Source organism: Portunus trituberculatus, chromosome 14 (genome assembly GCF_017591435.1).
Source record: "Portunus trituberculatus isolate SZX2019 chromosome 14, ASM1759143v1, whole genome shotgun sequence".
Taxonomy (NCBI): domain Eukaryota; kingdom Metazoa; phylum Arthropoda; class Malacostraca; order Decapoda; family Portunidae; genus Portunus; species Portunus trituberculatus.
The window spans coordinates 21,218,585-21,244,698 of NC_059268.1; the positions used below are offsets into that span (position 1 = coordinate 21,218,585).

At 43.0% G+C, this 26,114-nt stretch overlaps 2 long non-coding RNA genes across 9 annotated transcripts in view; one reads left to right on the forward strand and one right to left on the reverse strand.

The window, feature by feature from the left end:
- Positions 1-6,564, forward strand: part of LOC123503393 — a 68,195-nt gene extending 61,631 nt beyond the window's left edge. For 6 of the 8 annotated variants that reach the window (XR_006674441.1, XR_006674446.1, XR_006674448.1 and 3 more), the window contains 3 exons: positions 5,466-5,720; positions 5,830-5,901; positions 6,238-6,564. This is a non-coding gene — a long non-coding RNA (uncharacterized LOC123503393). Of the gene's footprint in view, positions 1-4,221; positions 4,326-4,601; positions 4,626-5,465; positions 5,721-5,829; positions 5,902-6,237 lie in introns of those variants that run through there. The other 2 variants (XR_006674443.1, XR_006674447.1) reach the window with 2 other exon arrangements.
- Positions 6,565-7,179: 615 nt separating this feature from the next.
- Positions 7,180-22,248, reverse strand: LOC123503833. The gene is made up of 3 exons (XR_006674620.1): positions 22,148-22,248; positions 11,803-12,020; positions 7,180-9,096 (listed from the first exon to the last, which is right to left on the reverse strand). It is a non-coding gene; the product is annotated as an uncharacterized LOC123503833 (long non-coding RNA).
- Between the last annotated feature and the right edge of the window lie 3,866 nt (positions 22,249-26,114).

Consider the following 26,114-nt stretch of genomic DNA (forward strand, 5'->3'; position numbering starts at 1 on the left):
GTCTCAGTAAAATTATATTACTTTCATGATTAGATTTTGTTTTCCTCGTCCAAATGTCAATGAAGTCTCTTTTACACACTCTCTCTCTCTCTCTCTCTCTCTCTCTCTCTCTCTCTCTCTCTCTCTCTCTCTCTCTCTCTCTCTCTCTCTCTCTCTCTCTCTCTCTCTCTCTTGGAAAGGATGATGGATCATGTTCCTCCACAAATACTACTTTATTTCTCACTGCATCTCAATTAATGAAGAGTGCAACACTTTCAGTTAATTACAGCACGGTGTATTTTGTCGTCGTATTAAACGTGTCAGGTTATTCTCATCATGTGTTAAGTGTTATATATTGTCAATGAAGAATTTCAGCAGTGGGTGGCGGTCATCAGTGCACGCTCAAGTAGTCTCAGTAAAGCCTTGTAAAATAAGGAAAACAGCAATTTTACTAATGCCTGTGAGACTTACTCCAAAAAGATGGTCATGTATTAAATTTTTATCTTATCAATGAAAACAGTAGGTCAAGATAAGTAGAGCCAAGGTCTTTACCCTGAATAGAGCTTCAATTTTACGATGAGCGATTCCCTGTGACGAGACGAGCTGCGCCGCGCTGCACTGGATGCTTGCAAGTTGGGCGCTGATCAACCAACAAGTGTGCCGATGGTTGGGTGGTCAGCAGGGTAGCAGCCACACATTCAGTAGTGTGCGAGGCTCCGTCTTGTTATAAATCGACACTATGGAACTATATCAATATGATAACCTTTGATGTGCTCCATATGAATGAATGAAAATATGGAGTGACGCACATTAATAATTCAATTAATGAACAGAGAGTAGTCATGTCACGGAGCGGCACCTCAGTCTCCTGTGCTATTTTCTACTCGCCACACATTGACGGTCCGGTGTTAGCACATCGCCACAGCTTCATAATACATGGATCAAGTTTTTGTATCATGCCAGCATTGTGAAGGACATTGTATTGTTTACTCGTCACATATTGAAAACCATTATTGTTTAAATATACCGCAATTTAATAACATATGTCTCTCTCTCTCTCTCTCTCTCTCTCTCTCTCTCTCTCTCTCTCTCTCTCTCTCTCTCTCTCTCTCTCTCTCTCTCTCTCTCTCTCTCTCTCTCTATTCACTCAATATATGTCTATATGTGATTTTACGAGAGAGAGAGAGAGAGAGAGAGAGAGAGAGAGAGAGAGAGAGAGAGAGAGAGAGAAGGGATTGTAGTAGCGTGACAGATAAGCATATGAAAATTTGATGTTGCCAGATTAATCAACAATAAAAGTCGAAGAGGTGGTGGTGGTGGTAGTGGTGGTGGTGGTGGTGGAGGTGATGGTGGTTGTCGTGGTCATGTCAAGGATGATAAAGGCCATGCAATACATCCCTTATCCTGCTCCGTCACGGTCAAGAGCCTCTTAGGACTAAGTAATGACTCATGTCAAACTTAACGAGAAATATAAAAGATTTTTTTAAAGAATATGTCATGTGGAATAGTAGTCTCTCTCTCTCTCTCTCTCTCTCTCTCTCTCTCTCTCTCTCTCTCTCTCTCTCTCTCTCTCTCTCTCTCTCTCTCGTGTTTTCATAGCACAAGCAATACCTGTCCAGCTTCATGCAGACACATCGACATTGCATCAGTTTCTGACAAATGGTTCACTTGTATACATATTTCAGAGTTACAGTATAAATCCATTAGCAACACCTGGCACACACTTCAGGACCCTGCATATCGTGACGAAATTCTCCCACGTCAGCGGTCCAAATTACTTACTATGTACTCACTGTGAGGGATAGAGTGAGATGCAGTGTGAAGTAACTTAACTTTACAGGATTACTATGCACGTAAGAGGGATTGAACCTATTCACCCAGAGAAGACGTGTGCTTGACTGGCGTATAATTTTACCATTAGTTTTATTGGCACATTTGAGAAACAGCTGATGAATGCATGTAAGGTTCCTTCCAAATTTTGTGTGTGCGTGTGTGTGTGTGTGTGTGTGTGTGTGTGTGTGTGTGTGTGTGTGTGTGTGTGTGTGTTGCGTAGGGGAGGTTGTTCTTTTGTACATGAGTATTTTATTGTTAATGTGCAATTTTCAAAGTCTCAGTTTACCAATATGATATAGCAGTATGAATAAGTTGTAGTGTCATAGCGAGACACAACTCCTGTGGTTACGGACGTCAATGTCAGTGGTTAAGAATTCAGTCAATAAGTCAGCTAGAGTAGTCGTACCATTACAGGAATGGCAGATACTCAAGACCGACATTCATTACAGTGACATTGCTGCTTCATGATAACACGAAAAATAAAACCAATTCCTTAACAGAAAAAAAAGCAATTCATAACCAGCTTTTATTGCTTTCTCAAGTGACATCTGCGTTCATTAAGACTCATGACTACGCGGCCGCCTTGTGGAGAGACTGCATGAATATTTAGTGCAGTTCGTGACGTATATATGTTATTGTTGCTGACTGCTGGTGTTTGGCGACGGCGTGGTGGTGATACGTTCGTGATTGATGGCGATGGCTCACTGTGAGGGATATGACAGTTATAGCTTCCAGTGTGACGCTACTCATTCAGAACTGTCATTGATGGGTGGGTGATGAAGCTGTGATGATGGAGTGTGTAGAAGTGGTGGTGGTGGTGGTGGTGATGGTTAGTGAGTGGTTGCCATAATGAGGATTTAGCCACTTCAGTACCATGCCACGTTTTCATACTCATTCTTGTTAATATTTGGTGCTTCTATACAGCTTCAGAAACTTAGGTGATGATTAGAATAGTAAAGACTTTGAACCATTAACCTTTTGACCTCCATAGACCCTTCCTAATGTAATTTAAATCGTCCAATAATATCGAAACTCAAGGTAAAAAGATGTTCCATCATTGAAGGGTTAATGCAAAGATCAGAATGGATCTTGGAATCAAAATAGGGGTCAGCGCCTGGGCATGAAGGAAGGGAGGTGAAGAACGTGGTAGAAAGCAACTCAGGAAAGTAAATTATGTGTGTGTTTGTGAATGGGGAATGGACGGGCTCTGCGTTAGGGGGGAAGGTGGGGGAGGCGCCGATAAACTGCAGACAGGCGCGGCCTCCACCATCGATTATTGAGTCGGATTATCAAGGAATGTGACTGTCCACGGTATATCGATGATGCTAAGATTAGATTGTCAGGCACACACACACACACACACACACACACACACACACACACACACACACACACACACACACACACGTATGTATTATGTTTTTTTTATTTATCAAGGCATGCTGTGAAAGTGTCATTTTCTATTTTTTCTGCTTGAATAACGGAAGTGAGGGTTGTTTCTGCATCAGTGAATTAAAGAGAAATCGTCGTGTTTATGTAACTTGTGAATGAGAAGACTGAATAATAAGATGGTAGATGCGGCAGCCCGTGGTGAGGAGGACGGGGAGCAGTGCCTTGCCTCAGGCCGGCAGAATACAGGCTAAGTAATGAGCAAAGTCACTAAAACTTGCGAACATAAGCCAAAGTGAAGATAGTTGGTGGCCAAAGCTTCCTCAGACTGTTGCATAGTTCAAGTTAGCTCAGATTTGCCCGATGTTACGGACCCTTCTTTAACACACCTCTGGTAACGTCACACTCGCCCTTAACAGCCACATTAAAGACAACCAATTAATCACATATATATATATATATATATATATATATATATATATATATATATATATATATATATATATATATATATATATATATATATATATATATATATATATATATATATATATATATATATATATATATATATATATATATATATATATATATATATATATATATATATATATATATATATATATATATATATATATATATATATATATATATATATATATATATATATATATATATATATATATATATATATATATATATATATATATATATATATATATATATATATATATATATATATATATATATATATATATATATATATATATATATATATATATATATATATATATATATATATATATATATATATATATATATATATATATATATATATATATATATATATATATATATATATATATATATATATATATATATATATATATATATATAATTTATTTATTTATTTATTCATTAATTTATTCATGTATTTATCTATTCATCTATCTGTTATAATTAGACTAGTTAACAATGGTTAAAGAACGATGTTTATAGTTGTTAATATAGTCTTTACAGCAAACAAGGGGAGGAGGAGGAGGAGGAGGAGGAGGAGGAAGTGGTGGTGAAGTGGAAAGGAGTGAGGAATTTGTCAAGCCATTTCTGCTCAGCTCTGCGCGAAGGTAAGACGTGTTTCCTGACGGGATTTTTTTTATTTTATTGGTAGGTCCCGTGTGTTTCGGTGCCGGGCGTTCGTCAGGATTTGGTGTTGGTTGGCAAGGTGCTTTTTGGAACGGAGTTTGGTTTCATTCAGTGGTTGTGTTGGGTAACTTGGTGTGGTCTATTTTTGTTGTTTGCTCGGGAATGTGTGACACGACAATGTTGTTACTGTCCGTGTGAGTTTTGGGCGTTATGATAGTGGTTCATGGCGTGCGTTGAGGTTCATGGCGTGCATTGAGGGTTCATGGCGTGCATTGAGGAAGGTAGGAAATGTTACCCGGGAAAAGGATAAGTAATATCTAAAATCTTAAACGTAGCCTATGGTTCTTAAATGTACTTAACATCAGTGTTTCGTTTGGTGACTTCAGTAACATGTGTAGATAGGGTTTATAGACTAAAACCGGAACTTAACCGTGATGAATGAAACAGCTGTTCACAACTTGTGTAAATTCACGCTAAGGTGTACCAGGACAGGGTATCCTTGCACATTGTGGTAAAGGTCCGTTTCTATCTACTATACATTTAAGCGGTGGACAAACGGTGTTTTTTGCATATATCTCCTAAACGAATCGTTGGATGAGTATATTTCAACTACCTTGAACATCCGTTTGTAAGTTATGGTTAACATACCACAGTGCTATGAGTTTACTGAGTGATATTACGCCTAATCCAGTCATATTAAAGATGTTATACAGAATCGGACGAGTGTGGGGTACTCGCCTAACCCCTCCACCACCACCCTGAAGAACCCCCAGATCACTCGTTCTCTACCCCAGTATCGCATGACCCTCTTTCCCGCTTCCCTCTTCACCCCCTATTCACACCATCAGCCTTCCACTTTCATTCGAATGCGTCAACATGACTCGTCGGCTTTATTTTTCACGAGTAAACTCAACACATAGCACTGTGGTATGTTAACCATAAATTACGAAAGGATGTTCAAGATAGTGTTGAAATATCATACTCCTCCAACGATTCGTTTAGATGTCTGCAAAGTACACCGTTTGTCCACCGTTGAAATGTATAGTAGTGTATTTCAGGCTCTTATTTCTCGTAGCGGTGGTTTACGTGGTCACATTTGTAACATATTTTTTACTCCATAGAACCATTGTGTGCGGCGACGCAGCTGCCGGAAGAACATGGAAGGTTTACAACGGGCTTCCCTGCGTATCCACTCCATAGAACCATTGTGTGCGGCGACGGAGCTGCCGGAAGAACATAGAAGCATTGTGTGCGGCGACGCAGCTGCCGGAAGAACATGGAAGGTTTACAACGGGCATCCCTGTGTATCCACGGCGGCAAGACAGGAAGTGTCGGAATGAGAGTTAACCCTTAGCACTTCGTAATGCTACCTCATCGTAAGTACAAGTCTAAACACTGGTAATGTACTGAATTAAGACCTTGTTAAAAATGCTTAGAGATTAGAAATGCTTATAGGTCGATGCTTAGTTTGTCTTTACATTACAGCAAACAGGACGGAATGGAGAAGTGGAAAGGAGTGAGGCATCAGGTCTCTCACGTCCCCTCTACAGTGTGAAAGTAAGATTTTAAAGGTAGCTTTGGTTAGTATCCTGTATTTTTTTAGTTTTGATTTCCAACGCTCAGTATCGTAGTCCTCCAGTTAGCGATAGTAAAGCTGTACTTGTTAGTGTTCTTGTGAGTCCTTTGAGGGACTACTTCACTCATGACTACAGCTAGTTGTTACTACAGCTAATGTTCTTAGGAATCCTTTGAAGAACTAAGGATTAATGACTAAGGACTGACTAATGACAATAGTATTTGTTGCGATACTACAGCTAATCGTAACACCCCATGACTGGGCACGCCTGCCTGTTCTTAAGGTGTAGAAGCTAAGTATATCTTTACTTGCTACAGGTAATACCACTACGGAAGGGAGAACCAGACCAGCGTGTCCTGCCAGCTATCTGCATCGCTGCTGGGAGGGAAGAACATAAAATCAAGTAACCTAAGAAAATGGAGTTGAGGCTCAAGAGGCCACTTTTACCATGTGGCCGCCCTTGTCCTCTGCCTTGCTTCAGACCTGCATCACACCTCTAGTCGTCGTTCGAAAACCTGCTGCCATCTAGGGGAGAGGGAAGGAAGGAAGCCTCGCCGGTCACGCATACATGTCTTGTACTACCTCTGTGAATGTGCTGACTTTGTAAATACATTATGAAATGATTTAATAAATTACGAAACTGTTTTTCTGTTTTACTTACTTTAAAAGAAATTGTAGTAAATATCTATAGACACCCAGAGCAGGCTTAATTGATTATCTTATAAATCTAACCTAGAGGGAAATCATACACAGCTCCCATAAAATTTTGCGTTACTAGCCCTAACCCAGAGAAACAACGCATAGCCTACCATGAAATTTCCAGTTATTCTGAACCCCTCCTTCCTTAAGAAGTGAAACAACGGTAACAAAGATTAACAACATTCAGAAACAAAAGGAAAAAAATAAATACACACCATACGATAAAGTAAAAAAAAGGTGGAAAAGCAAATCGTAAATTCTAAATGAAAAAAAGACGTATTAAAATTTTATTTTCAAAATCTGGAGGCAAACAAGCAATATAAAAAAAAGCCAAAATGAAAAAGAAAACGGGCAGAAAAAGCCAAATAACCCAAAAAATAAGCGGAGAAAAGCCAAAAAAGGCAAAAAAATAAGCGAAAAAAGCCAAAAAACCCAAAAAGTAAGCGAAAAACAAACAAATTTGCGCTCTAAAAACTGTACTAAGTCGAAAATACTTCGAAGAGTCTCCGGAGACAAACTGGATGCATATTGAGGCTGAAAATACGCAGAAGAGTCTCAGGGGATTTTTTTATTGAACAAAATTTGCATTACAATTTACAAAATTTACAATCTCAATGGAAAAAATCTACGGACAACTTTTATTTATTTTCTAGCTGAAAATTACACAATTTTCGAAACTCTAGGGACAACTTTCAACTTAGTAAAATTTTCTACCTGAAAGTTACACACAATTTTCGAAACTCTAGGGACAACTTTCAACTTAGTAAAATTTTCTACCTGAAAGTTACACAATTTTCGATTTAGAAATATTTTTTCATCATTTTTCGACTTAGAAAAGCTTTCCAAACTTTCATCATGATACAATTTTTGTTAAAAGCATGATGTGCCAAGAAGACAATTTAAAGCACTATAAAACAACCTTCATTACAGTAAGTCTTGGAAAATTTCAACTAGAATATCACGAAGGAAAGGATAGGCGAGTAGGGAGTTAGCGCTTGAAAAAGGGTGAGGAGCAGATGGGGAAGGTGACGTAGACGAAGAAGGCGCAGAGGATTGGGGAGGGAGTGGGGAGTGGAGAGATGAAGGAGAAGGAGACCGGAAATAGAAGGGAAGTGTTGGGTAAGTTGGTAGGTAAAGGGTGAGCCTCGGCGGAAGTATGGAAGAGTGAGTTCGAAGAAGGAGATAAAAGAGTAAGAGGAGAGGGCTGGGAGGCTGTGTGGGAGATATAAGCATCATCAGGTCAAGGGTTTCGAAAGATGAAGTGGTAGAGTGGAAAATGGTAGGGCAGGACTTCTTAGAGGGAGGAGAAAAGGCAGGAGAGGCTGAGAGAGAAAGAAGGGGGAAGGGTAACGAAGTAGTTGAAGATGAGATAGCTGTAGGAAAGAAGGAACGTTTGGTGCGACGAGATTGTGGGTGTGGGCGGGAGCACTGAGAAAGATGAAGAAAAGAAGGTCTGTGAGAGTGGAGGTAGGGGTGTCACAGTTGAGGATAAAGAAAAAATTAGATAGAGATGTTAGTATAAGCGGAATAAAATACCTTTACAAATAAATCTGTGGTATAAAACTAACTTCAAAGTGGCTGTATATTAAGTCTAAACATTCTCAGCTTGACCCCTTCAGTAGTGGGACGCCTTTTACCTTGAGTTTTGGGTATGATTAAACGGTTTTATTAACATTACGGAAGATCTATGGACATCAGAAGATTAATGGCTAGTCTTTATTATTTTTAGTCCCAGCATGAATTTCTGAAGCTGTATAAAATCATCAAATAGAAAACAGAATAAATATGAAAACGCGTCCTGGTACTAAAGGGATTATTAACATCATCAGTACAGTAAATCAATGACAAATTACCTAAATGTAACAGGCTGACAAGGACTAGCTGAAATAGATGATGGTGATAAACTAAGGCCAAGCTAAGAACTTTATCCAAACCTTCACAGTACAAGATCTCTTATAACAAACATCCATAAACTAACATTTAAAAATCATAAATTGTTACTCCGTCTAACTAAATAAACGTATAGGTGATATTACTCCTTTCAGTGCTGAGACACATCATAAAATTGAGATTTATGTACAATTTCATTTTATTGACATCAGTAAGTCTATGGAGGTGAGAAGATTAATGGCCACAGTCTTTATGATTTCAATCACCCCACATAAGTTTCTGAAGCTGTATAAAATCACGATATAGTAAGCAGAATAAATATGAAAACGTGCCATAGTACTCAAGGGGTTAAATGACGATGTACACAAAGGTGATCACACTACCAAGTCATGAAATCTATGAATGTGATGACATACAATCCAATGGTTAAATTATATACACTGCCTACACCTTTCACAAATAGAAATCTTGAATCTTGCGCCAATTGTGCAGTCAACATTGTAGCATCCTCAGTCTTCCTCCCTCCCTGTCTTGCACTTAACACTGGTATCTCTGCGATCGTTGTGTGTTGCTAGACGTCCAGAAGCCTGCAAGAAAAAAAATAAGAAAAGTCAACAAATGTCTCACAAGGAAACTGAACTGCAAAGGAGGAGGAGGTAGAAAGTAATAAGATGGAAAAGTGTCTAAGGAAGGAAACAAACAGAGGTCCTTTTGTCTTGGACTCTTGTTGGTCTCATTAGTGGGAAAGAAGGCCTGTGTGATGTAGTAATGTCAGTTGCTCATCAAGGTTGGGTTCACATCAGTCAAGGAATCGAGGCATCATTACTAAAATAAGAGAGCAAGAGATGGGTGAAACTGAGACAGAGTGGAGTAGTTTTCAGATAGCCATAGTAGAGAATAAAAAGATGTGTGGCATAATACGCTTAAAATCTTCAGTACTGGGATACATTTTATTATGAGTTTGGGTATGATTAGACGAATCTATTTACAATAAAAAGTTTCTATGGAAGTCAAAAGATAAATGGACAGAACCTTCACTGTTTTAAGCGCCACATAAGTTTCTGAAGATGTGTATAATCGCCAGACAGTAAACAAAACAAATACGAAAACATATCATAGTAATGAAGGGGTTAACAGTTGATACATGAACTAAATAGAAGTAATGCGAACTTTTTTTTCTTATGTCGAGTAAGTATCAAATGTTACCAGCAATAACTTATCATTCTCCTCCACTATAATGGAGTATTATTATTTAAACAGGTCGGGAGCTCTTGGTGATTCTCATTTGGGTGGTTGCGCTGCGTCGTTAGTGGCCATTACTAAATAGTGTAGTGAGCGTCGCGTATTTACGGCAGCTGGTGCACTCGTGGTTATGATGATGGGGTGCACATTACACACACCCACAGCTCATAATGTCTGTCAAACTCAATAGTAATGTTTTTATCCCAAAGCTGAAACTGGCCATTAGGAAACCTGCAATGGTTTTGAAAAAAAAAAAAAATTATCTATTTTTCAATCTGTTGCCGTTATAGAAAAAAGCAAACTACAACATTTTCTTCTAGTCCTGCTGAAGTAACGTAGCTTTTTCCATTGTGTTTGTGTCTGTGTGTGTGTGTGTGTGTGCGCGAGCTCTAATGCGTAAGATAGACCAGATTCTTGCCACTCTACCAAATGACAAACGAGCAACAAGTCATCACACATCACAAGAATCATCAACCACAAGGCACACAAGTTCTTGTAAAGGGTTCACGATGACCAAGAATAATATACTCGCGAGTACAACCTTTCCTGTACAGCCACCAACAACCAACACTGAGCTAAACATGTACTGACAACCTACGCTCCATCATCAGATACTCTTCACCGCTATTTTACTTCACCTGGATATTCTACACAAGGCTTAAGAATCTGGTGTAAAACGACCGCGGAGTCGAAACCCAAATCGTGTGCCTGACAGGACGAAGCCTTTGCCCAAACTCAGATTACGACTTGAGTCAACTGAGCGGCAACAGGTGATAAAAGGAAGGAAAAATAAGCACAGGGACGCTCGACTAGAATGTTACTCCAATATTTTGTTTGACTCCCTCTTGACACACGCACGAGGGCAGCAAGACGCGAAGGGGGTGCAAGAGGGAGGCTGGTGCGTGAACAGCTGACGACTGACCACAGCCAGTACTCAAAGGGAACCCACGACAGGCGCAGCTTTGCCTTGTGACTTCTGCTGGTGATGTTGTTGATGATGGTGGTGGTGGTGATGGTGATGGTGGTGGTGGTGGCACGATGACACCACCACAAGCACCACCACCACCACCATCGTGACAACAACAACAAGCGCTATTACTACAACCACTTTGCTGCTGTTAATGATGATGATAATTGCTTTTAATCTCATGCAAGCCCACCCACACAACCACACACGCCCATCACACACACATCCAGCTGAGAGAGAGAGAGAGAGAGAGAGAGAGAGAGAGAGAGAGAGAGAGAGAGAGAGAGAGAGAGAGAGAGAGAGAGATTGTTAATCATTTCACTTTTGTAATCATCTGACGTGTGTGTGTGTGTGTGTGTGTGTGTGTGTGTGTGTGAGTGTGTGTGTGTGTGTGTGTGTGTGTGTGTGTGTGTGTGTGTCCCTCACTTCCTCTCTGTGATCCATCGCTCGCCACCACAGTTTCCTCTCCCCTTGTTATTTTCTTGATATTTACAACACACTTTTTCCTTCCCTGACTTTTCTCTCAGTTTCATTTCTTTCCTCGATGTGTGTGTGTACCTTTCTTTCCCCTCCCTTCCTCCCTGGACGCACTTCACACTCCCTGCCTGATTCCCTCGTTTCTTTCCTACCTTGATCTCTCCCTCTTTTCATCCCTTTACTGTCTGTGCCTTCCTCCTCCTCCTCCTCTCTTATATTTCCTCTTCCTCTTCCTTTCTACTCTTACAACTTTTGGTCTCTGTTCCCCTCGCCTCAACATTTTTTTTTTCGCTCTTCCAACTGCACGCGCACACACACACACACACACACACACACACACACACACACACACACACACACACACACACAAGAATCACCTAGCAGTGAGTAGGTACGGGATGTAAATCGAGGAGTTGTGACCTTGTTGTCCCGGTGTGTGGTGTGTGCCTGGTCTGAGGCCAATCCGAAGATCGAAAATAATGAGCTCTGAGCTCGTTCCGTAGGGTAACGTCTGGCTGTCTCGTCAGAGAATGCAGCCGATCAAACAGTGAAACACACACACACACACACACACATACGGAAGAAGCAGCAGCAGAAATACACTCACATTTGATATCCAGCACCACACTGTTACTGGCGGTGGTGGTGAGGGTGTTGGTGGCGGCACACGTGCAGTTCCCAGCGGAGACTCGACGCACCATCTGAAGCACCAAGTTGTTGCCGGATACTAGCACGCCCGCCCTCATGTCGTGCTTCACTTCCTCCCCCTGGCCGCCCAAAGAATCGTAGCAGTGCATCACCACCAACAGCGCCACCAGACGACACCTGCGGGAACGGAAGAAGTTACAGTCTGACCAACACACATACACACAACACACATACACGCCTGCTGTCGCCAGGTGATATTGGGAAAAGGAGAAAAAAGCACAGTAACAAAGGTTTAGTGTCTCCCACAGGTCCTCTCAGAACCTGCCGTGAGGGTGTGGGGCGCGTGGTCTGCATCTACATTTCTACAGCCTGCAATACCTATTCTTTAGTGGACCTGACACCTTTATGGGAGAGAAGAGTGATCTGCGTCAGTACCAGCCAAGCCTCCGCCCCAAAGGCAGCGACGAGGGGATACAAAACGCATGGATGACTTATTTCCTGTGTGAAAATAAATTTGTGAACTGTACATTCTCTCTCTCTCTCTCTCTCTCTCTCTCTCTCTCTCTCTCTCTCACCCCGTCCCTCGATCTCCCCCTCCCTCGATATCCCTCTCCCTCCCTCCCTCGCTAGCTTTCCCTCTCCCCCCTTCTCTATAGCCCTCCCTCTCTCCTTCCTTCCCCTCTCTAAACAATTGCGCTTATCTCTCTCTCTCTCTCTCTCTCTCTCTCTCTCTCTCTCTCTCTCTCTCTCTCTCTCTCTCAGCGTGTGCAGACGATAAGGAATAGCAACTCTGCAGTTTCCGAACATGACGGAGTGCGCCTTCAGAATGATCTTGAGAGACTGCAAGGCGGCTGATGAAAAGAGGCGGCGCTGCTTGCCTAACTTGTCTGTCTGGCTTGTTTGTAGTAAGTACATACGTACGTGTGTGTGTGAAGGTTATACACTCCAGCCAAACAACGTCGTCTTTCCTGCGTTGTTTTGTTAAGAGAGATGGAGTGCCTCGTTTTGGTTACATGCTGCGAGCGGAAACACACACACACACACACACACACACACACGAGCGACGGGAGGAGGTACGCCACAGGAACGTCCTTAAAAGTAACGTTTGCCCTCCCACACTTGCCACCCACCGATTTGCGTCGAGTCCTTGCCAATTTGTTGTCCATTACCACGACCACCACCACCATCACTACTACCTAAACGACTGCCGCTGGGGCTGCTACCACGACCAATACCACCACTCCCATCACACACACACACAAACACACATATACTACCACTGCAGTACCACAAACAAAAATAAAAAGAAATACTTGCAATAAGCGTAATTTTTTCTTTTTTTTTTTTTTTTTTTTGCAATATCAGCAAAGGTCAAGTCTGAACAGGTGGACAGGCGAGGGAAGCGGCGTGAAGTCGGCTTGCACGCGAGGGTTGGGAGCAATAGCTTGTAATGGGAGGCTGGAGGGCGAGAAGTGAGACCAGAGGAGTCCAGGCAAAGAGGAAAGGGAAGAGAAAATGTTAGTGCCAAGGAGGGGAGAAAGTGGTGGTGGTGGTGGTGGTGGTGCTGGCAGTAGTGACGACCGAGAGTAATGAAGGTGACGCATATGATGGGGAAAAAGCAAGAGGTGCAAGTGTTCAGGAGTGGAGAGAGGCACATGGCGCCCTACTCTGCCGCACGTGCTGGTTGTTACTGGTGGCAGTGATGGTGATGGTGAAGAGGAAAACAGTGCAGCGACCTAATGTTAGAGCAAATTGGCCGTGCATGTGTAGGCTGATGAGCTTTGAATGGGAGGCGGGAATGGTCGGAAAGGGAGAGGGAGAAGGACAAGGGTCAGGAGACAGTGGATGGGAGGGTTTGGGAGGAGGAAAGGAAAGGTTACAAGAGAGAGACAGAGGGAATGGGAGGCTGTGATAAGGCACAGGGCAGGGAGTGAAAGTGTGTAGATCAAGGAAGGAAGGACAGGAAAGGTTGAGAGATGCGAGAGAGAGAGAGAGAGAGAGAGAGAGAGAGAGAGAGAGAGAGAGAGAGAGAGAGAGAGAGAGAGAGAGAGAGAGAGAGAGAGAGTAATGGGTATCTATATTTTATCATCAAAATATGAGGAATTATTCCATATAAAACTACTGGATATAAATCCATTTACTTAATTCATTTGTTTGTTTTGTTCCCGTGGTAATTCCTGTTGCTTTATTGGCGGCGGCGCGGGGCAGCGCGGAGCATGGCGGGGCAGGGGCGGCACTGCTAAGCCCGGGAGTGAATCCCACCTTAAGTTGGACAGAGATAGGAGGCAGCGAGGGCCTGGTCACGACAAGCAATGTTCTGCAAGTAAAATGTGGACGCCGCGGGCACTGGTAAAAGGGCGCAGAGCAAGGCATTCCCGTGCACGCCGCCGCCATTACTCACTGTGAAGTAAGGGGGCGCGCGCGCGCCCTGCTCGCTACACTGTCTGAAACACGGCAATCAAGAACACTGACGAAGGGGAGAAGTGCATCAGTCACGCCAGATGAGGGAGGGAGTCCGTCTTATTTTCAAAAGTCAGTCCCGTGTGTGTGTGTGTGTGTGTGTGTGTGTGTGTGTGTGTGTGTGTGTGTGTGTGTGTGTGTGTGTGTGTGTGTGTGTGCATGCTCTTTTTACAATTCTTAAGTCATATATTGTGCTTTCCCTTTATCTTATTCTTTCCCTTCAATTCCTGTCGTCCTTGCATTGTTCTGTATGACACTTCTCCCTTCCCCTTCCGTCACTCAACACTTTTTCTCAACATTCCCAATTGTCGTCGTTACCACACCACGCAACTAAAACCAACTCTCTCTCTCTCTCTCTCTCTCTCACACACACACACACACACACACACACACACACACACACACACACACACACACACCCCTCATTATTATTCTCTCCTCGTTCTTCTATAACAAGCTTTATTGTGTGCATGCCAACCTCTCATTTCAATTAGAGACAAAGTTTCCATGACGCGTCCTCCCTTTCCTGCATTCAAGTGAAATACAGTCCTGTCCTTCCCGCCACACCTCATCACACGCTACACGGGGCACTTCTGCATGGTTTCTGTAATGTACGTGCGTCAAATTATGAAGTTAAGTGCGGGAAGCTTGAGTTACCCATGCTTCTGTCTTTGCAGTCTCAGTGAACCATGCTTCGTTTTACAGTCTTCATTTATGGAACAATTTAGGTATCTGTATTTTATGGCACATTCTTTCGACACCATGAAGTGAATGTCCCCTTCATTTCTACTGGAAGGGCTGTCATTACACCTATTACTCCCTCGCCTTCACACAGCGACCAGAGCAGCCACACGCGGCTACACATTTATTGGATTTCAGGCAGACAAGGGATGCGCGTCCGATACCATGAGACTTTACGTTTAACCAACTCTCCTCTCTCCCTGTGCCGCCAGACGTAAGATAATTGGTGTTGGACGGCATCGTACGAAGGGAAGGAATAAGTGTGGGTGATGCAAAGCTACACACACGCAAGGCAGCTCTTTACAGGCACTAATAGACACAAGACTGAGCCGATATCAGCGACATTAAGGGAAACAGAGGACAGAGAATCACTCTGGTAGAAACATCCGACTGCTTGAATAAATAGCATCTGCGCATAGAAATGATACATACACATTAGGTATTCAGTCTGGTAAGTTTTGTGAATAATGGTCAATGTTTGTTCAGTGAGTCATGGAGCTTCTGACAGTCTAAAGGAGCCATTCCAGGCCAGCTCACTTATCATTTAATTATATCTATCTATTTATTCATCCCCGCTGTGCTATTGCCTGGGCTTTCTCCTTTAGGTGTGCTCGGGCGAACCAGAATCAGAAACTCACTTCATAGAACCTCGGCAGAAAAAAATCAAATTTCCTCTTTACTTTTCCCTCAAAGTTGAATATGCAAATAGAAAGTATAGCATTAAAAGAATGTTTATTTACCAATCTTCCCCTCATAACGTTACTCTTCACATTCCTCTTTACAATATATGTAAACGTGCGAATAAAGCATTTCTAGATCTGCTTTTACAGCTTTAAAAGGAGGGAGAGAGAGAGAGAGAGAGAGAGAGAGAGAGAGAGAGAGAGAGAGAGAGAGAGAGAGAGAGAGAGAGAGAGAGAGAGAGAGAGAGAGAGAGAGAGAGAGAGACAGAGACACAGAGAGAGAGAGAGAGAGAGAGAGAGAGAGAGAGAGAGAGAGAGAGAGAGAGAGAGAGAGAGAGAGAGAGAGAGAGAGAGAGAGAGAGAGAGAGAGAGAGAGAGAGAGAGAGAGAGAGAGAGAGACAGAGAGAGAGAGAGAGAAATTTTTATTCGTTCCCTTGCAAATAGACACGCGAGGTTTATACATTTAAAAATACCTTTACTCCCTCACGGTACACGTATTCTGTGCAGTAATGGTCTGTTTGCTATTCATTTCACTCTTATTTATATTTACATCTCGTAACTCCTAATTTCCTGCAATGAAAATTAAGCTACTCACCGTTCCCTATATACGCTTGTGGTTTCCTTCGATACAATAAGGTCCGTGTTTAGAATCGCTTTGCTCTCTCTCCACGACCATTTTTCAAGGCAACAGAGATGATTACCTGGTTTTCAAGTGTGTTTCTCCTGTTAATAATATGGAAATCTGGTCAATCTGCCTTTAGAACCGTTAAAACATCTCAAAAATGTTCTTCTATCTCATTACCATCGTTTTCATAGGCCACAGAGATAGGTTTCGTCTGTTTATTATGTAGAAATCTTGTCCTTCTGGCTCTAGAGCAGTAAAAACCTTAAAAATATGTGTAAATTTACATAAACCGTTTTGAAATAGTGGAGGTGAAGCATAAAAGTGTTTGGAAATAGGACCCTAACTCTCAGGGTACAATTTTGTGGTTACTTGGCCACGTGAGGTTCGGCTCATCGTGGCTGCCGAGGCGTGACTTGTGCTGCGCCTGGCACTGTGCGCGTGTCAATACTGTTTAATGAATTGGCTTTCACTAGTAGTGTGTGTGTGTGTGTGTGTGTGTGTGTGTGTGTGTGTGTGTACGAATCATATTACTCCTCGCTAATTTGATGTTAGTGGTTTAGCGATGAAAAATAAGAAAATAAATATACATGAAGTGTGCTGAGGCGGCGGCGTGCGGATCAGCAAGAAGCAATCTGAACCAGTTTGAGTAGCGAGGGTGAGTCAATAATACCTATTGAGGAAATCTTGTTACGGAGCGGAGGACTTCTTGGAACGGATTGTTTTTGAATTTCACTGGAGAAGAAAGAGAAGGAGGAGGAAGAGAAGGAGGAGGAGGAACACGAGGGATACAGTAAGCGGGCGAAGCGAGTAGTGGCTGGCAGGGGGAAGAGGACCATGCAGAGCGAAGAGTCTAACCACTATTATTTCACCGCGAGTCCACGTGTATGTATCAGTGTTTGGGTCAGCCACTAAAACGTATGTAGCTCACCTGTGGCTCTCGCTTAGCGGTGGGGAGGGAGGGAGGGAGGGAGGAGAGAATGAATGAAGCAAGGAAGGAAGGAGGAAAGGAAGGAAGGAGGAAGAGAGGGACACTTGCTGCAAAAAAGTGTGCTTCTCTGAAATGCCACCTGTGGGAGACATTGAGGAGGAGCAGCAAGAGGAGGAGGAGGAGAAGGAGGTAGTGTGAGATGAAAAGGGAAGTAAGGACGTTTAGAGAAGACAAGAATGAACGAAAGAAGAGAATAAGAGAGAGAATTCTAGATAAGAGGAAGAATTAGAGAGAGAGAGAGAGAGAGAGAGAGAGAGAGAGAGAGAGAGAGAGAGAGAGAGAGAGAGAGAGAGAGAGAGAGAGAGAGAGAGAGAGCAGTGACAGTTTAGAAAATAAAAGAGAGGAAAAAGGCAACAAGGGAAGCTGAGCCTGGAAAAATACAAATAGAAAAAGCTAAGCTGAAAGGGGGAAAATAAAACATTGGGACATTTTGTAGCAATAGGGGAAAGAAAACATATAAAGCGGAGAGAGAGAGAGAAAAGAGCGTTGAAAGAGCAAGATCAAGGGCAAATATAAAGGGAAGGAGGATGGAGGTGAGCTCGCATGAATATGTAAAAGGTAAGGAAAGGGAAGGCGACCGCTTACGATAAGGAAAAGACTGTGAAGTGAAAGGGAATTACAGTTGTTAGGGAGGAACGGAGCACACTAAAGGGGAGGAGGAGGACAGGAGAGGAAGAAAAGTATGAATAATCGCAAAAAAAGTTGATTGACTCATGAGATTTCCGTGTAAAAACAATATAAAAGGAACAACTTGAGTAAAGAAAGCACGAACACAAAATAACGAGAAAAGTCTATCTAACATGTCTTGCAATAGGAAGAATAACAAAAAAGGCGATACACTAACCCTTTCAGTACCATGACGTGTTTACATATTCATTTGGGTTACTGTTTGGGGATTTTATACAGCTTCAGAAACTCGTATGGGGATTAAAATAGTAAAGACTGTAGCCATTAATCTTCTTACCTCTATAGATCCTGCCTAATGTCAATAAAATAGTCTAATTGTATCCAAATTCATGATAAAAATGCGTTCCAGTACTGAAAGGGTTAACAAGAACAAGAGTGAAAATTGAAGCAGACATCAGTGAGGCAACATACGGTACAATATTCATACCGAGAAGAAATTTCCATGCCAGATTTTCTCCATTCACTTCATTGTTTGCATTCTTCACATACACATGCCGTGTTTACCGGGAGCAGTTTTCCTTTCAGTCGTAAAGGATCAAGTAATTCAATGCGGGAAAGATCTCACAATGAAACGTGCAGTGGTGGTAGTGTAGCCTTGCCCCGCTCTGCTCCGGCTTTCAGGTGCTAAGGAAAGTGAAGAAAATGGTACCGCAGCCAGCACCACACGCCATCACCTTCCCAGAATCCGGAAAAGTGGAAGAAAGCAACAGGAAAGGAGGAAATTAGAAAAACGCGTCACCATCATCATCACCAGAAGGAAAGGAAGGAAAGCGAAGATGAGGCAGCGACACACGTCCACGGAAGACATATATGTATGTACAAAGCATAGCACTCGAAGTGACACATTGGGGAAAACGTACTACATATTTAGAGACGCTTTGCTCTCTCACCGCGACTGTTTTCCAAGGCCACAGAGATGATTAAGGGGGTTTTCAAAGGTGTTTCTTCAGTTAATAATGTAGAAATCTTGTCGGTCTCTTTCTAGAACCGTAAAAACATGTGCACCCTTAAAAAACGCTCATCTGTCTCATCATGACTTTTCGAAAGCCATAGCGATGATTACCAGGGTTCTGAGTGAGTTTCTTCAGTTAATAATGCAGAAATCTTATCACTCTGCCTCTACAACAATAGAAAACACATTAAAAAACGTTCACCTCTCACCATGACTATTTTTCCAAGGCCAATAAGAGGATTGACGGGTTTCAAGAGTGTTTCTCCGCTTAGTTATGTAGAAGTCTTGTCAGTCTGCCTCTACAAACGTAAAAATCCTTTAAAAACTCGTGTAAACTTAAGTAAAGGCTTTTGAAATAGTAGAGGTGAAGCACAGAAGTGTTTGAAAATACAAACGAAAGATTGGCTACAGGAAGCAAGTCAAGCAACGCACCACGTCACGCCAAAGAGAGTCTGGCAACAGTATCCACCACGAGTACCAGTGTTGCCAGAAGGGTTTGCTCAAATATTCTGCCTCGTAACTGATAAAAATGCTGCTTAATATTTATACGACTGAAAATATCAAGTGCATGAAGCATCTATAGAAATAAAAATGTGATAATTAACGCTTGCATTACATCCAGCTAACGGTCTTATTGCATCTCTCGTATACTGAAACATTGCTGTCTCATTGCTCGTTCAAAAATAAGATAAAAGTGGAAAATGTATGAACGTTGAAATGCATCAGAAGAATTTGTTATTTTCTCTCGTGATCTTGTTTTACATCATAGTTTGTGGAGGGTAGTACTATCTCTCTCTCTCTCTCTCTCTCTCTCTCTCTCTGTCTGTCTGTCTGTCTGTCTGTCTGTCTGTCTGTCTGTCTGTCTGTCTGTCTGTCTCTGTCTGTCTGTCTGTCTGTCTGTCTGTCTGTCTGTCTGTCTGTCTGTCTGTCTGTCTGTCTCTCTCTCTCTCTCTCTCTCTCTCTCTCTCTCTCTCTCTCTCTCAACAAGACAGACAAGAAAAGATGGAAACAGCGCACTTCGTTTAAAAAAAGTCAAGGCGAAAGAAGCAGCAACTGGTTAATGTGTTAAACTCGATACCTGACACGGCAATAAATGTTACCTGGAGCTGGAAACTTTTACTGAGGATGGAATTTCGGCAAGTCGTAAAGGAAATTTAGTACGACTGCGGCGAGAAACATACAAGGAACGTGTATCTCCTGCAATGGACGATTTCACGGTACTTGATATGAGTTGCCTCTCCGTGAAATACATTAAAGGGAACAAGAAAAATATCGTAGAAACTTAAGAAGGAAAAGAAAAAAGGTTCTATTTTCACAAGCAATGATCACGAGAGAGAGAGAGAGAGAGAGAGAGAGAGAGAGAGAGAGAGAGAGAGAGAGAGAGAACAAGGGAAAGAGAGAACGAGGGAAAGAGAGAAAAAGAGAAAACGTGTGTGTGTGTGTGTGTGTGTGTGTGTGTGTGTGTGCATAGTTAGTTATACGTACAATTACTGAAGAAAACAGTCATGGAGCATACGTTGGAAATAGAATAAACATGAAACTGAAGAACAAAGAGTGCTTCCATTTATGTATGCATGTATGTATGTATGTATGTATGTATGTATGTATGTATCTATGTGTGTGTGTGTTCTCAACTACACCAATGGAAAAACAGAAAAAGAGCAAAAAAATGACCCAAGTGTATACAAGAACAAGGAAAAAAAAATAGAAGGGAATAAACATGAACATGAACATAGGAAGCAAAATTGAAACAAGAAAAGAAAGAGAAGGAAAAAAAATATATATATAAATAAATGCCAAATAAAACGTGGCTGTGTACGAAGACGGGGAAAGTGAGAAAATAATATAAAAGTGTCATTGTACGAAACCGGAAAAAAATAGAGAAAATATAAAAATTGAGAGTTTTGCAGTTAAGGAAAAAAAATAACAAAAATGAAGATGGACAAAAAAGAACAGAAGCAAGAGAGAGAGAGAGAGAGAGAGAGAGAGAGAGAGAGAGCACAAACTCAAGATAATGAGATCCAGAAAATGATAAAAAAAAACAATAAAAATGAAAGAGGTATCATCAATATACGAGGAGGAGGAGGAGGAGGAGGAGGAGGAGGAGGAGGAGGAGGAGGAGGAGGAGGAGAGGCAACAACAATAACCTTTCCGCTCCCCCTAAGGTTCCTGCGGCAACGTCTTCGTCAGGCGGGTTATGAAGTGACACCTGGGAGGCAGAGAGCGAATGGCTGGAATGAAGACGTGGAAGTGAGGAAGCGAAGAAGGAAATGAAAGAAGGAAATATGCAAATAAGAAGAAAATTAGGTGAGAAGCAAAGGAAAAAGATAAGATGTGGTAAGACAGGATGAGAAAAACGCAATGAAGGAATGAATGAAGGAAATATGCAAATAGGAAGCGAAGGAAATTATCTAAGATGGAAAAAATGTAGGATGTGGTAGGGCATGATGAGAGACAGGGGAGGAAAGCGAAGTGATGACAAAACAACGACTCAGGAGGAAAAAGTAAAGGTTCGTATTCTCAAACACTTCCTTGATTCACCTTCACTATTTCAAAAGGCTTTATCTAAATTTACACGAGATTTTTAGTGTTTTTATGTTTCTAGAGGCAGATTGACGAGTTTTTCCACATTAGTAACTCGAGAAACACACTTGAAAACCCCGCTAGTCATCTATGTGGCCTTGGAAAACAATCGTGGTGAGAGAGAGAGAGAGAGAGAAAGCGTTTCTGAATACGGACCTTAGAGTGAGAAGTAAAGACAGAAAGGGAAAAAAAAATGGAGAGAGGACATTAACTGGAAAAATACAAGAAGAAAAAGGAAGAAGAAGAGAAAAGGAGAGGACGCGTGGGAGGCGAGAGCGAAGATAAAGTGTTATTATGCAGGATTTAGGAGGACGCCAGGCTAACTTTGCTCGTCCCGCAGGCAAAGTTAGAGTAATTGTCAGGAGCAAAAACAGCACGAAAAAAAAGAAAACCACCCCAATTAAGGTAACTAACTACTAATGACCTTGATAGGACCTGGATGGAAGGTACGGGAGGGTGATGTCGGGTCCGGACACGTAGGTGGGGAAACACGACAGGTGAGTGAGGTAACATTGACCTCACGTACGGCCAACACACCCAATGCTCACTTAATACCCAACACACTAGATACACTCAATAAGTACTCACCACCAGAGACTATGTAGTACAGGAGGAGTCACACACACACAAACACAGACACACAGACACACAGTTCAGCAGCACCACACACTGCAGCAACACTGAGGGAAATGGAAGGGAACTAGTTCGTTACTCCACATGCTTCGAACAAACCTGCTTGTGTTCAAATACTCGTATGGAATAGTTACAGTGAGGGCATTAACACATGACGCAGAATGTTATGGAGTTGAAAGCACAGTATAAATTCTGTATCCGTTGTGGAACAGTATATATACGATACAACATTCCCAATCTGTAACACAAATATACTGCAGCTCCCTACACTCCCTCAGTAATATCAGGCTTCGTGACTCACCGAGGCGGCAAGTTAGACAAATGAATGAGACCAGCCGCGCGTCAAGGCCACACTGATGTAGCCAAAAAGTGTCAAACATTGAAAACAAACACGTATTCCTGCCACACACCAGCGGCGACCAATCCACATTTAAAGGGGCGGCGTGCATCCCCTTACGGGTGAACGGATGAGCGCAGCGGTGGATGAGGAAACCCACAGCGAGCTCCATGGGAAGGAAAAAAGGCAGACCACATAGATAGATAGATACGTAAATGATAAATACACAAAATGAATAAGCAATGCATACACTTATGACGCTAAAACTTACAGACAAGAGTTTTCATTTTTCTCTTTCTGTCAGCATAGTATCCTCAGCGAGGGTCAATAGCAGTGAATTTCCTCGCAGATAGATATCCTATGTTTCTCCAGCTGCGTCCATCACTCCCCCCACCACCATCAGTGTCTCCACCTCCCCTCCTTCCCTCGCGCCACACCAGCAGCCTCTCTCTACCACAAACCCTCAGCCGTCTGGCCCCCTTTGCTTACATTCAAAATTCCAACACTTTCTGTGCTTTCTTTAAAACTTGAACACTTTCCAGCTCAGCGCTAAAGCCACCTGGCTTCGAAGACACATTATTCTACCTCATAAAGAAAGAAAAGAAAATGAGGCACAACTATATTTCTTTTGAGACTCTCCTCTTTATCCCAGCCAGGAAACCTCTGAGTGTGTGTGTGTGTGTGTGTGTGTGTGTGTGTGTGTGTGTGTGTGTGTGTGTGGTGAGGTAGTGAAGCCAGCCATGCAGTCATCATCACCCTTGCCTCGCCGTGGCCGCCCTCTTCTCGTGGCCGTTATCACGTCGCCGGGTGAGCGTCTGGCCAGGGAGGTGAAGATATAATTAGCGTGGAAAACACATCGGTGCTATTACCTGGGCTTCGTGGTAATTATAAGAGGTTAATGAGGCTCTCCGGAGAAGGGGTGTCATTCGGGCAGCCTCGATCTTGATAATTGCACCGCGAGAACAATGTTAATGAGGACTAAACCAACGTTTGGGGGTTTGTTCTTTCCAGTTATAATTACAAGACTTTAAGGACATAACGAGGTTATTAGGCGTTACCAGTGTTGGGTCAATGCGAGAGGGCGCGGAAGACTGGCGGGGAGCGAGTGAGGAGCCTCGAGAGCCATCCAGGTCATCAGGGCCGAACACGAGGCACTAGGAAGCAACACGCCGGAAAAGACGTAGAATAGTAACACACAAGCGCTGAACTACATTGAGGAGCACGGGGGAGAGGGGCGGCCGGCTGAGGAGGCGACGAGGATACCGACAGTACGAGGAGGCGTGAGGACCTGTCGGTGTGAAGAATGCAGGGGAGTAGCTTGAGAAAAGATAGACGTTAAAGTAAAAAGGATTATTGGGCCAGTGAAAAGCGCGAAGGGAGATTTTTACTGGTATGAGAATGGCCTACGTAAATGCTACTGGACTGCTAGCTGGGACGAAGCAAGTGTTACGTATAGAAGGAGTATGGAAGCTGCGTGTACGTAGAGAGGGACAGCGACAGGTGTTAAGGGAGAGAATATAGTGGCGATAATTGATAGGCTTCTGTAATCAGAGTACTAAAGCTACTTGCAAGAAAGGAAAATACTAGCAAAGGTAGAGGAGGAGAGCTGCAGGGGATGGACATTGAGGGGATGGACACGGGGTAGTGAGGACACAAGCGTGGGTGAGCAAGGAAATGTTGAATAGAGGGAAAGGGTAAGGAGAAGTTGAAGGACAGTCAGGAGGGCTTGAAGGGCGCCGTGTAGAGTTATGAGTGAAGGGGAAAGACGTTGAAACAGGGGCAGCGTCGCAGGATGAAGGAAGGTTACGTAAGTGCAAGGGAGACTGGGGAGACAAGGGAGAAAAGGTCATCTGGGGTGCCAATTGGCGTTCTCCCTCCTACATTCTCTCCCTCCGCACTGGGTGGTTTTTGCTCATCGATATTGTCAGTGTCTCGAGGGACGCGACCCAGTTTGTTTGGCAGGCTATCTGTCTGTCTGTTCCTCTCGGCCCTCAGTGTGGCGGCTGCATTGGTGGGACTCTGCTGCGTGACGCTTCCTCGTGCGCTCTTTGTCTTCCTTGCATAATGTAGCAGTGAACAATTCCACCCGCAATCATTCTTCTCGCTAGTAATAAAAATGCAGGAATAAATTACCCTTCCCTCTTCCTCATAAAGTTCCATCATTTGAGTACATTATTATGGGATCATAAAACAAATCTGTCATGGTAAAATCGCACGAGGAAAAATGAGAGTTGCTGTATTGCTCGAGGCAGTTTTGTGAAGGCTAATGAGGTCAGTGGGTGAATTTACCTCCATTATTGCGTTGAGGTCGATGAAGTAAATAATAAACACTATTCGCCACAACCCAGCTCCTGTGTGTGGGACGCTTCACAAAGGAACTCAAGGGAAGAGCAAGAAACAGTGAGTTTGTCAGGTCTTCCGAGGGTGCTTCCGTAGAATGAAAGGACTTAGGATGATGAACGCAAAGATTCCTCCTCCTGCCAGCCATTTTTTTTCTACGTATTCAGAAACGCATTCCCTTCTCAATACAATTTTCCAAGGCCACAGAGACAACTAGCCGGGTTTTCATGACAGTTTTTCCTTTTTAATAAGCTAGAAATCTTGCCAGTTTATCATCAGAATCATAACATTACCCTTGAAAATACGAGTACCTTCCACTGTAGCCTTTGGAAAGCAGTGATTCTGAGAGAGCAAAGCGTTTCAAAATACGGCCCTTTACTGTATACACGAACTCAACCACCATAGAAATACACAAAATTCTGCTGCGTCTGCTTCCGTTTCCTTCACTGATCCCTGCTGGTCAAAACCTTTTAGAGCAGAACGAACAGAGCGGGGTTAGAATTAGCATTGTTATGTTATATGTGCTCGCTTCCCTGGCCACGCCAATCAAACGTGTCAGACACTGAAAACCTGCTGTGTGACGCCACGTGGGGATAACTGATGGCTTAATTAATGAAGCAATGGGCGGGCTGGGCTGGGTCGCGGCTACCATTTGCCCCACTACAAGAGAGAGAGAGAGAGAGAGAGAGAGAGAGAGAGAGAGAGAGAGAGAGAGAGAGAGAGAGAGGAGCATATGCATAAAAATAATATTAAAACAAATAAATAAATAAAAACCACCCACCACGCCGGGCGCCAGACAGCAGCGCATGCATCTCCCGCACACTTTTACAATCTCAAAGTGTAGAGCGCAACATAATGGCGCCATAAACAAATGTTCCCCTTCTGATTGAGTCTCAAGTTCTCATATTAATTTTCTATATCAGCACCTCGTTTATCTCTGTACTCCCGTACGCTGGCCACCCCGCCCCGCCCCGCCCCACCCTGCCCCGCCCCGGCCCGCCCTCCGTGCAAGCTGAGGTCAGTCAGTCTCGGGCGGGTATTTCTTTGTTTACGTATATATCCAATGACCAAACTTATGGTGTCGCGGTCTCAAAGTTTACTGGTAACTAGATAAGTAGATTGCCAGAAGTGAGCAGAGGTGGTGGATTAGTTAACTAGAGGGTGAGCTGGGACACTCAGGGGCGGGGCGAGGAGTGGCGCGGAGGGGCGAGTGGCCTGGCCACAAGTGGCCCTTAGCGACGGCCG